This window comes from Lynx rufus, unplaced genomic scaffold (genome assembly GCF_022079265.1).
Source record: "Lynx rufus isolate CCGP_SWC_20201006 ecotype Redwood Valley unplaced genomic scaffold, mLynRuf1.p SCAF_2, whole genome shotgun sequence".
NCBI lineage: Eukaryota > Metazoa > Chordata > Mammalia > Carnivora > Felidae > Lynx > Lynx rufus.
In genome coordinates, this window is record NW_025814834.1 from 22,975,101 (window position 1) to 22,987,972 (window position 12,872).

The 12,872-nt window shown below is 37.6% G+C and overlaps 1 protein-coding gene across 1 annotated transcript in view; it reads right to left on the minus strand.

The window, feature by feature from the left end:
- The window catches only part of SPAG16 (sperm associated antigen 16), a 992,367-nt gene that overhangs the window by 339,395 nt on the left and 640,100 nt on the right, over positions 1 to 12,872 (minus strand). The gene's annotated exons all lie outside the window — the stretch shown is intronic.

The following is a 12,872-nucleotide window of genomic DNA, read 5'->3' on the forward strand; positions in this document are numbered from 1 at the left end:
CAAATTAACCATTAGAAATGAAAATCACCAATATGTAATTGGAAATTCCACAGGAATTCATACATAGCATGGTACAAGAAGATAAATTTGGGAGTACTTCCTGGAACTTTAAAAATATATAAACTCAAGTTAAAAAATAAATGTAATGAAGAAATTTTACATACCTAATTTTATTGTACTGTGATCTAATGGGGAAAAAAACCTGCTAAATGGCTGCAGAATTTAGGTTTTCCATACATTCTCTGTCACTCTCCTTTTATGAACATCTCTTTAACCTTTAAAAATCCCTAGAGCGATTTCATACAGTGGTAGTGTTAGGGCAAAAGAATTAGTGTATGTATATTATAGATCTCAGAAAATCTCTAGATTAGGACAAATTATTTTCAGCCTTCTCCAATAGAGCACTACTAATTGCCACATATTTATGTTAAATTCTTCATGATAATAAACACTGTAATTATAACTACAAAATTACTGCCATTAAAAACCATTTTAATCACCTTAAATTTGCAACAACAAAAAATCTCTTTGGACTGAAATAACATACATAGTTATATAAGCAAAGAGGAACACAAATACATCATGATTTAGAGACAGGGATTCTTTGTGAGGAGTCCAAGACTACTATTCATCAAGGAAGGCCATGTTCAGCAAAAAGTAATGGAAACAGTAGCTGGATATTCTCATTTCCATGGGTTTATTTAATAATTAATTAATTAATAATATGGTCCATTAGACCTCAAAAATATGTTATGCCTTACAAAAGAAACATTATTCTCGTATTTTCTCTCTTATTTTCTTTTACACTCTGTGAAACACTTGAAAAGCTTCTGATAGGAGCAATTATATAAATAAATCCTTGAAGTAAGAATTTCCTATGGATTTTCTAATTATCAGTTTATATTTAGCAATAAAGAGAAATAGGGTTTTGGAATAAGAAAAAAAAAAGAGGAGGAGAGAAGAAGCTATTTCATTGTTTCATTATTAACCTTTGAGTTCCACTTAGCACCTTACTCAAAACGAAAACATTTATCTCTATCACTAGTGACGTGTATGAATACAACTCAAGTTTGAAAAGGATTTTTAAGCTTCATGTAGCTATACAGGGTGGGATGATGGAAAGAACGAAGTGTTGGCATCAATAGACTGATGTTCTCATTTCACGACTATGTGAGTTTGGTTATGCTATTTCTTTGCACTTCTGTTTCAACACTTGTATTGTTGTGATCATTACAAGAGTAAACCTGAATCAGCCTGGACCTTGTTTACCGATTATTTGTGTGCAATATTGCAATCAGCATTGGGGTGTGTGTCTGGTGCCCTAAATCAGTTTTCTAGGAATTGATTATCTGGAAATGAGCTGGTTCTCCCAGGGACAAGGTTACTTTTTTGCCATGCTTTGGGTTAAATTAAGGGGAAATAAAAGGCAGTGTGACCACACAGAGGTCATACTTCTAGAGAGCCAACGCTTGCTTCAAAGGGTCAGGCAGGCAGCAAGTACTAAACACATTCATACCCATCTCATCCACAGCACATTTTTGCTTTCAAGTAGCATTAATCAAAGACATATTTGATCAGTTTTTATTTGTAACCAAAGAATGTTGCAGTTTAAAGAAAGCCCTGACAGTTGTTTTGTTTTGTTGTGTTCTTTTTTACTTTTTTGTAATGCAAGTGTCTGACTTGATTTTTGAGGAATCCATTTCAAAGAGGCATTCAGTTTAAAGACAAACACATTACTAGCTACACAGCTAGATAAAAACCAGGCCACTCTCCCCATACTGAGGCTCCTTTGTTTCGGAGATGTTGGTTGATTTTGATAACTGACTGACTGGATTGCTTCCCTTTCCTTTCCTTGCTTAAATCCTCAGTCTTATATTTTAAATTCACCAATAAAGAATGAGTTAGAAAATCCTGGCCACTAGCCTTGACTCCAGTAAAAACAGACCCCCCCACCCCCACACACACAACAGCCAGTGAGGCTCTTTCTCACTTTCTCTATACGCTACCTTGTTATGTGGGCTCACATATGCTGTGTAATTTCTAGGTCTTGTAAGTAGTAAATCTTTATTTTTTCGAAATTTTCTGATGGTTGTTGCTGAAAGGCATCTTGCAATCACAGTAAGGACCACAACAGCTGCTTCAACAATAACACTGGTTATTGATAGGCTGAGACTGACACAAATATCTAGTTTTCATTTTCCTTTGTTATGGTCTGGTTAAGAAGATTTAATATGAATTGCAAATTCCTCCTGGTATAAATTAAAAGTAAATTTAATTTTAGCTCAAATGGAACTAAATTTGAATCCCTGATTCGATTGAAATAGCTGTCTTCTTCCATATTTTATGCAGTATCCCTACCCATGCTTGAATTATATCTCCCTTTAGGTAAAATGATCTTGTTTTATTTAATTTTTCTTTGAGAAATTCTGGTTTTCATGTCTTCAGACACTTTTTCAGTTCACTGGAACTCTGGGACATATGTTGTGGTCTCAAACAGGAAAAGGCAGTAAAGCCTATGCAATATTGGCGGTGGACAGATTTTCTTGTCATCTTCACAAAAATGGCTTTCAGGTTTTTGTCTATGTTTGCCTTTCTGCAGCACATCTCAACTTTATGTCCAGAATATGAAATAAATTTTATAGAAAATCCACTAAGTTATAAAATTTTCCCTTTTCATTCCATTATTAGTTCATGTGTTTATTGTTACTGCTGTTGATGTTGTTGTCAGTGGAACTCTGCTACAAGGAATAAGCAGAGGGGAAGTATGAGAAAAAACAAATCAGTTTTGCTTGGAGACTGAGTATCAATATACACAGGGGAAACCAAAATATAATTAAAACTGGCAGAAAGGAGTTTTTAGTTTACTATTAAAAAAATAACACCTCTTGGGGTGCCTGGGTGGCTCAGTTAGTTAAATGTCTGATGTCAGCTTGTGTGTTCGAGCCCTGTTGTCAGGCTCTGTGCTGACAGCTGGAAGCCTGGAGACTGCTTTACATTCTGTGTCTTGCTCCCTCTTTGCCCCTCCCCCACTCATGCTCTGTTTCTGTCTCAAAAATAAACATAAAAAAATAACACCTTTTAAAAAAATAACACCTCTTTTGAATTGAACTCATACTCTTACTATTATCATATATGATGCAAAGAGGAAAAACTCTCTAAAACTAAGTCTGGAAGAAATGGACTAGACCTTGACTCCACATAATTTGTAAGCAGCATTGTGGTCAGCATTGGAGTCATGGTTGATGCAGACAAGTCATAACTTACCAGATATGAATTATCTGGAAATGAATTAGTTGTGCCTCAGGGACAAGGTGTCTCCTTCCCTTCTTTGCCACATTCTGAGTTAAACCAGAAAAAGCCAAAAGTAGTGTAACTACAAAAAACTACAACATGAAACTTCTACAGGGTCCACTTCTGCTTCAAAGGAGTTTACCTAATGGCTGAGCACTGGTCACTAAGCTCCTTGTCCAGTCTAGCACTGTGGACCACTTAATTCAGTTTATGTTACCCAGCACTTATAAAGGACTATGGGAGGTACTAGGTGGAGAATGATGTTAATGTCTGTATTTTAAGGAGCTTTTTAAATTGTCTGCCCTTCTCTGCTCCATGTAAAAATAGTTCCACCAATAAAAATGATTTTGTAATAAAAAAATAAAAATCATTTTTAGTTGACATGAATAGAGCTTGTATAGTATATTCACATGTTTGAAAACAATATATCAATATGTTCCATTAAATGTCAGTATACCATATTACAAATCATACAGGAAAAAAGGGGAAATCTATTTGTTATTAAATAAATAGGAATATGTTAAAATTAAGTCTGCCTCTTGGGCAAAATTTATCAATAACATCTAACAATATAGGATAAAAACCCCATGATATGCAGCTGCTTGGAGCCTGACAACAGACTACCAAGGAAAGTGATGGTAATGTGCATCAGCCCCAAGGCTGATCATCCTCAGAGATGTCATCTGTCAGATTCTGGAAGGCAGATCCCCTGTGGGTATGTCAGCATTCTTGCTGACTCTATTAAATTGCATCTATGTGAACTTGCCCATCACGGGTCATCTACTTTAGGTGCAAGAAATGTTATATCTTGAGATTTTTACCCTACTCTAAGTACAATTGGAAAAGACCTAATTAGCATCTTACAGCAGACACAGTACATCGTTTAGAAAAGGGAAATGAAAGCACCCACAGGGACAAGAAATACAAACTTTAAAGTGAACAAGACGGGGAAGAAAATAGCAAATAAAAAAACAAATGGGTTAATACAACTTTTGTCTCTGAAGGCTCTCTGAATCTGGCCATTTCATCATTCACAGAATGTGCTTCTGCAACTATTCCTCATGTGGAGCATTAGTAAAAGCTTCTCTTGGCAATTCTTCTTGGTCTTCCTTTTTCTACCCTTAGTTTGATAAATGTCTTTTCTTTTTGAGATATTATTCTTTTGCTATAAAATATTTTCAGAGAGAAAAAAACACAATGAGCTGAGTAAGAGACTGGCATGTAAAACACTAGCATTAGCAAAATAATATTGCATGTCGTCCTTGAAAAGGTAACTTCTGGGTGGAGGCCACAGGAGAGGTAATGCTAAATTGCCAGAGATATTCTTGGAGCTAAATTAAAACATAACAAACCATTGTGTCATCAATATTAAAGGGTAAGACACTGCTGTGATTGTATGTTTCAAAAGGTACTGTCAAAACTAGTCCTCAGGGAAACAAGCAAGCTCACTTTCCTGGCATGGCTCAACCTTCTGTATTCTGAACACTTAACAGTAATGTTTTAGAGAAAAATGAGTAACAATGTTCTACTGGTGACTGTCAAGGTTTGGCTCACACCCTGTAATCTCTTTTGCAGTGTTGAACTTTTTTTTTCTCCCCTCAAAGCCCATAATGACTTTGGTGGAGAAAGAATTTGGTTTAGTAACTCTGGAGAGGAAATAATCTAGTGGCAGAGAAGGTGAAAAACAGAGAGAAGAGGGGAAAGATGTTTAGTAGTATAGACTACCAATCTTTGAATATCAAGAGATGATGGTGCCTCTTAACCATTTTCAAAAATGACTTTAACATTAATTCCTTTATTCTATGGGAATAAATGTGTTTCTTTGCAGATATATTGTGAATGTGAAACAGGGTTAAAATTAACCAATTCATTCATAAAATGTATATATGGGCTTTTATGATTAGCATTAAACAAAGCTAGATGGTCAGAACCAAAGCAGGCAGTGATAATACTCCAAAACCATATTCTCTTTGAAATTTTATATTCATTAATTCATTTATGTGTGCTTGCATTTATTCAAAAATATTTGTTAGGGGAGTGAGTCAACACAGCAGAGAAGTAGTGGGACCTGAAGTTCCCTCGTCCCTGAAACACAGCAGTATTGAGGGCAGAAGACTTGGAATTCCAGGAATTCAGGCTACAGAGTGACAGATACAACTACAGGGGCCCGTGGGGACAACTTGGTGGGCCATAGGTGCATAATTGTAAATTGGAAAAGAGAAAAGGGTGGCTTAGGCATGGAGAGTAGGTATCCCCTTCTGTGGAGAGACAAAAGGAAGAGAGAGAGGTTGTGGAAGTGTAGGATTGTATTAGGACAAGAAAAAAACCATGAATTATGGAATGGAAAAAATGGAGAAAGAGTCAATATCTAACTCGTTCCAGGGTTGCAGGCTTTCTCTGGACTAGGGCTTGCTACCCTGTTCATGTGCCTGGGGAGGAGAGGAGCCAGCCTGGGCTCATAGATGCAGTTAGAGCAATTCCCTCCCTTGAATGTTGTGGGAAGAAGGCATATAGCTGCCCCAAGAACCAAAGACCCTGCAGGCGCCCGCCAGCCAGAGGCCTTTTGTTGGCTGGCTGGGCAGAGTGGCACTACCCTGGAACCTGGGCACATCGAGCGGGATCCTTTAAGACGTTGGAGTTTGAATCTCAGCTGAGGGTCTGGGAGGTGCAGGAGACTGTAGGCTGGGACAAACTGCCCACTTGTGCCCACGTGGCACTGTGAGGATGGCCTGAATAGAGTGGTTTGGGTCACCCAATCCAGGGAGGAGAAACGGGTGTCATCATTTTTCTTGCCATCACCAATAAGGTGGGGCTTCAGGGAACAGACAATGGGCCCACAGTGGAGGCCAGGACCCACCTACACCAAACCACATCCCTCTGTGCCTGGTCTAACCATATCTAACAGAGCAAGATTGACACTGACTGAACTAGACAGCCCCTCCTCCAGACCAGTGCAGCCACTGGTTCCAAGGCACCATCACATATCATTCCAGCAGTTTCACATTTTCTGATTTTATTCTTGGTCAATTCTTATTTTATATATGTATGATATATATATATATATATATATATATATATATATATATATATATGATATATAAGAAAAATTAAAAAAATATATATATATATATATTTAAATTTTTCTTCCTCTTATTTCTTCCCTTCTCCATTCTGGTTATTCTGGTTATTGGTTTGTTTAAACAGACATTTTTAATCTATTCTTTTTAAACCTCTTCTGTATCTCCTTCTTCTTTATTTTCCTCTCTCTCCCTGGAGTAAGCCATATAGTTTCTCTGATTCTCTGCCTGGTCAATTTTTCTGTTTTTCTATTCTTTTTCCCCTTTCCTGTCATTTCTCTCTTGGTATGGGATAAGGCTTCTCCCACCACCACCCCTTATTAACATTTTTTCCAAGGTTACTTCAACAAACAAATGAAACCACACCTGGTGAAAGGTCCATACCACCACTATGAGTAGGGAGATAAAGCAACCAAGTCACAACAACAGAGAGCATACAACACTCCAAAAACACCTCCCGAATGGCCAGTCCCTGGATAGTGTAAGACCCTTCTTTAATATAGTAGTGCTCACGGGTTCAGGACACATAACAAGCTATTCAAACACATGAGGGACAGAAAACGAGCCAAAATGATGAAATGGAAGAATACTCCTCAAAAGAAATACCAGGAAGAAATGACAGCTAGAGAATTACTCAAAACAGATATAAGCAATATGTCTGATCAAGAATTTTGAAAAATAGTCATGAGATTAATAGCTCAGCTTGAAAAAAGCAAAAAAGACAGCAGAGAATCTATTGCTGCAGAGATCAAGGAACTAAGAAACAGTCACGACAAATTAAGAAATGTAAATGGGGTGCAAAATAAACTAGATGCAGTGACAGCAAGGATGGGGAAAGCAGAGGGAAGAATAAGTGAAAGAGAAGATAAAATTATGGAAAATAAAGCTGAGAAAAAGAGAGAAAAGAAAATACTAGACAATGAGGGGAGAATTAGAGAACTAAATGATTCAATGAAACATAATAATATCCATACCATAGGAGTTCTAGAAGAAGAAAAAAGAGAGAAAGGGGCAGAAGGCTTACTTGAACACATTATAGCTGAGAATTTCCCTAATCTAGGGAAGAAAACAGGCATCCAAATCCAGGAGACACAGAGGACTCCCTTCAGATTTAGCAAGAATATGTCTTCTCCACGGCATGTCATAGTGAAACTGACAAAATACAAAGATAAAGAGAGAATTCTGAAGGCAGCTAGGGACAAATGGCCCTTAAACTATAAGGGTAGACACAGAAGGGTAGTAGCAGAAGTGTGCCCTGAAACCTGGCAGGCCAGAAGGGAGTGGCAGGAACTATTCAATGTGATGAATAGGAAAAATATGAAGCCAAGAATCCTTTATCCAGCAAAGCTGTCATTCAGAATAGAAGGAGAAATAAAGGCTTTCCCAGACACACAAAAACTGAAGGAGGTCAAGACCACTAAACTAGCCCTGTAAGAGATCCTAAGGAAGACTCTGTGAGTATGATGCTGCAAAAACTACAAAGGACCAGAGACATCACTACAAGCATGAAACCTACAGATAACACAATGACACTAAATCCATATCTTTCAATAACTCTGAATGTAAATGAACTAAATGAGCCAATCAAAAGACATAGGGTATCAGAGTGGATAAACAACAAGATCCATCTATATGCTGTCTACAAAAGACTTATTTTAGAACTGAGGACACCTTCAGATTGAATGTGAGGGAACGGATAACCATCATGCTACTGGAAGTCAAAAGAAAACTGGAGTAACCATACTTACATCAGACAAACTAGAGTTTAAACTAAATGTTGTAACAAGAGATAAATAAAGGCATTATATCATAATTACAGGGTCTGTCCATCACAAAGAGCTAATAATTGTAAATGTTTATGCTTCAAACTTGAGAGTACCCAAATATATAAATCAATTAATCATAAACATAAGCAATCTTACTGATAAGAATACAGTAACTGCAGGGGACTTTAATACTCTGCTTATAACAATGGACAGATCATATAGGCCAAAAATCAATAAAGAAGCAATGGCTTTGAATGATACACTGGACCATATGGACTTGACAGATATATTCAGAACTTTTCATCCAAAAGCAGAATACACATTCTTCTTGAGTGCACTTGGAACATTCTCCAAGATACACCATGTACTGGGTCACAAAACAGCCCTCAATAAATATAAAAGAACTGAGCGGGGCGCCTGGGTGGCGCAGTCGGTTAAGCGTCCGACTTCAGCCAGGTCACGATCTCACGGTCCGGGAGTTCGAGCCCCGCATCAGGCTCTGGGCTGATGGCTCGGAGCCTGGAGCCTGTTTCCGATGCTGTGTCTCCCTCTCTCTGCCCCTCCCCCGTTCATGCTCTGTCTCTCTCTGTCCCAAAAATAAATAAAAAACGTTGAAAAAAAATTAAAAAAAAAAAAAGAACTGAGATCATACCATGCATATGTTCAGATCACAATGATATGAAACTTGAAATCAACCACAAGAAAAATTTGGAAAGCCTCCAAATGCATGGAGGTTAAAGAACATCCTATTAAAGAATGAATGGGTCAACCAGGCAATTAAAGAAGAAATTAAAAAATATGTGGAAACAAATGAAAGTGAAAATGCAACAGTTCAAACCCTTTGGGATGGAGCAAAGGCAGTCCTAAGAGGAAAATACATTGCAATCCGGGCCTATCTCAAGAAATAAGGAAAAACAAAAACAAAAACAAATACAAACCTAACCACACACTGAAAGGAACCAGAAGCAGAACAGCAAAGAAACCCCAAAGCCAGCAGAAGAAGATAAATAATAAAGATTAGAGCAGAAATAAACAATATAGAATCAAAGAAATAAAAACAAATAAACACAGAATAGAACAATGAATCTAAGAAGTGTTTTTTTTTTTTTACATTTATTTATTTTTGAGAGACAGAGCACAAGGGGGGAGGGGCAGAGAGAGAAGGAGACACAGAATCTGAAGCAGGATCTAGGCTCCAAGCAAGCATTCAGCACAGAGCCTGATGCAGGGCTTGAACCTATGAACCATGAGATCATGACCTGAGCCAGTCAGTCACTTAACTGACTGAGCCACCAAGGTACTACTAAGAGGTGGTTTTTGGAAAAGATAAACAAAATTGATAAATCCCTACGCAAAAAAGAGAGAGAACCCAAATAGATAAAATCACAAATTAAAAATGAGAGATCACAATGAACATCACAGAAATACAAATAATTATTAGAGAATACTATGAAACATTATATGTCAATAAACTGGACAACCTAGGAGAAATAGACAACTTCCTAGAAACCCACATACTACCAAAACTTAAGTGGGAAGAAATAGAAAATTTGAACCCATAACCAGTGAAGGAATTGAATCAGTTATCAAAAATCTGGGCCAGATGGCTTCCCAGGGGAATTCTACCAGACATTTAAAACAGAGTTATACCTATTCTTCTCAAAATGTTTCAAAAATAGAAACAGAAGGAAAGCTTCCAGACTCATTCTATGAACCCTGCACTACCTTGATTCTCAAACCAGACAGAGACCCCACCAGAGAGAAGAATTACAGGTCAATATCCCTGATGAATATGGATGTAAAAATTCTTGACAAGATACTAGCAAATCTAATTCAACAATACATTGAAAGAAGTATTCACCATGATCAAGTGGGATTCATTCCTCAGCTGCAGGAATGGCTCAATATTTGCAAATCAATCAACATGATACATCACATTAACAGAAGGAAAGATAAGAACCATATGATCCTATCAATAGTGCAGAAAAAATAGTACACTTGAAAAAATATAGCAGACTTTCTTAATAAAAACCCTCAAGAAAGTCCAAATAGAAGGAACATACCTTACCATCATAAAAGCCATATATAAAAAGGCCCACAGCCAATATCATCCCCAATGGCGAAAAACTGAAAGCTTTCCCCCTAAGACCAAGAACACGACAGGGACGTCTACTATCACCACTGTTGTTTTATTTATTTATTTATTTATTTTTTACATTTATTCATTTTTGAGAGACAGAGAGAGACAGAACACAAGTGGGGGAGGGGCAGAGAGAGAGGGAGACACAGAATCCGAAGCAGGCTCCAGGCTCTGAGCTGTCAGCACAGAGCCTGACATGGGGCTCAAATTCACAAACCGCGAGATCATGACCTGAGCCGAAGTTGGACTCTTAACCAACTGAACCACCCAGGCGTCCCCTCACCACTGTTTTGTAACATGGTGTGGAAATCCTAGCCTCAGCAATCAGACAATAAAGGCATCCAAATTGGCAAAGAAGAAGTCAGTTTCACTTTTTGCAGATGACATAATACTCTACATAGAAAACCCAAAAGACTCCACCAAAAAGCTGCTAGAACTGATACATGAATTCAGCAAAGTCACAGGATACAAAATCAATGTACAGAAATTGGTTTCATTTCTATACACCAATAATGAAGTAACAAGAAGAGAAATCAAGAAATCGATCCCATTTACAATTGTACCAAGAACCATAAAATACCTAGGAATAAACCTAATGAAATATGTAGAAGATCTATATACCAAAAACTATGGAAAACTTATGAAAGAAATTGAAGAAGACTCAAAGAAGTGGAAAAGTATGCTATGCTCATGGATTGGAAGAACAAATATTGTTACAATGTCAATACTACCCAAAGCAATCTACACATTCAATGCAATCCCGATCAAAATTGCACTGGAATTCTTCTCAGAGCTAGAACAAACAAACATAAAATTTATATGGAATCACAAAAGTCCTCGAATAGCCAAAGAAATGTTGAAAAAGAAAACCAACATGGGAGGCAACACAATCCCGGACTTTAACCTCTACTACAAAGCTGTAATCATGAAGGCAGTATGGTATTGGCACAAAAATAGACACATAGACCAATGGAATAGATTAGAGAACCCAATATTGGACCCACAGTGTATGGCCAACTAATCTTTGACAAGGCAGGAAAGAGTATCCAATGGAAAAAAGACATTCTCTTTAGCAAATGGTGCTGGAAGAACTGGACAGAAACATGCCGAAGAATGAAACTGGACCACTTTCTTACCCCATACATAAAAATAACCTCAAAATTGATGAAATACCTAAATATGAGACAGGAAACCATCAAAACCCTAGAGGAGAAAACAGGCAACAACCTCTTTGACCTCAGCCACAGTACCTTCTTACTCAACACATCTCTGAAGGCCAGGGAAATAAAAGCAAAATGAACTATTGGGACCTCATCAAGATAAAAAGCTTCTGCAGTGCAAAGGAAACAATCAACAGAACTAAAAGGGAACTGACAGAATGCAAGAAGATATTGGCAAGTGACATATCAGATAAAGGGTTAGTATCCAAATCTGTAAAAAACTTACCAAACTCGACACCTGGAAAACAACCCAGTGAAGAAATGGGATGGGCAGAAGACATGAATAGACACTTTTCCAAAGAAGACATCCAGATGGCCAACAAATACATGAAAAAATGCTCAACATCACTCACCATCAGGGAAATACAAATCAAAACCACACTGAGAAACCATCTCACAGCAGTCAGAGTGGCTAAAATTAACAACTCAGGAAACAACAGATGTTGGTGAGGATGTGGAGAAACGGGAATCTTCTTGCACTGTTGGTGGGAATGCAGACTGGTGCAGCCATTCTGGAAAACAGTGTGGAAATTCCTCAAAAAATTAAAAATAGACTACCTTATGACCCAGCAATAGTACTACTATAAATTTATCCAAAGTATACATAGGAGTGCTGACTCATAGTTACACATGTACCCCAAATGTTTATAGCACCACTTTCAACAATAGCCAAATTATGGAAGGAACCCAAATGTCCATCAACTGATGAATGGATACAGAAGTTGTGGTTTATATATACAAGGGAATATGACTTGGCAATGAGAAAGAATGAAATCCTGCTATTTGCAACAACATGGATGGAACTGGAGGGTATTATGAAATAAGTGAAATAAGTCAGAATCATATGTTTTCTCTCATATGTGGAACTTGAGAAACTTAACAAAAGACCATGGGGAAAGGGAAGGGGAAAAATAGTTTCAAACAGAGAAGCAGGCAAACCATTGGGGGGGCTGCTGGGGAGAGGTGAAATTGGGTGATGGGCATTGAGAAGGGCACTTGCTGGGATGAACACTGGGTGTGGTATATAAATGGTGAATCATGGGAATCTACCCCGGAAGCCAAGAGCACACTATATACACTGTATGTTAGCTAACTTGACAATAAATTATATTAAAAATATATATATTTGTTAGGTTCCTACCTGGAGTTAAGTGCACGTCTGTAAGGATACAAATGTGAACACACACAGACATGGTTCCTGCCTTGTGGAGTTTACAGTGTTGTGAAGAATTCACAGTTCTATGAGTGAAACAGTGAAATTTTACTTAGTCAAGCTTCCCTGAGGAGGTGACTTTAATGCTGAGAATTAAAGGACTGGTAGGTGTTAACTAGGCAAAGAAACGTAGGAGGTCCATTCTAAGTAGAGAGAACAAGACAT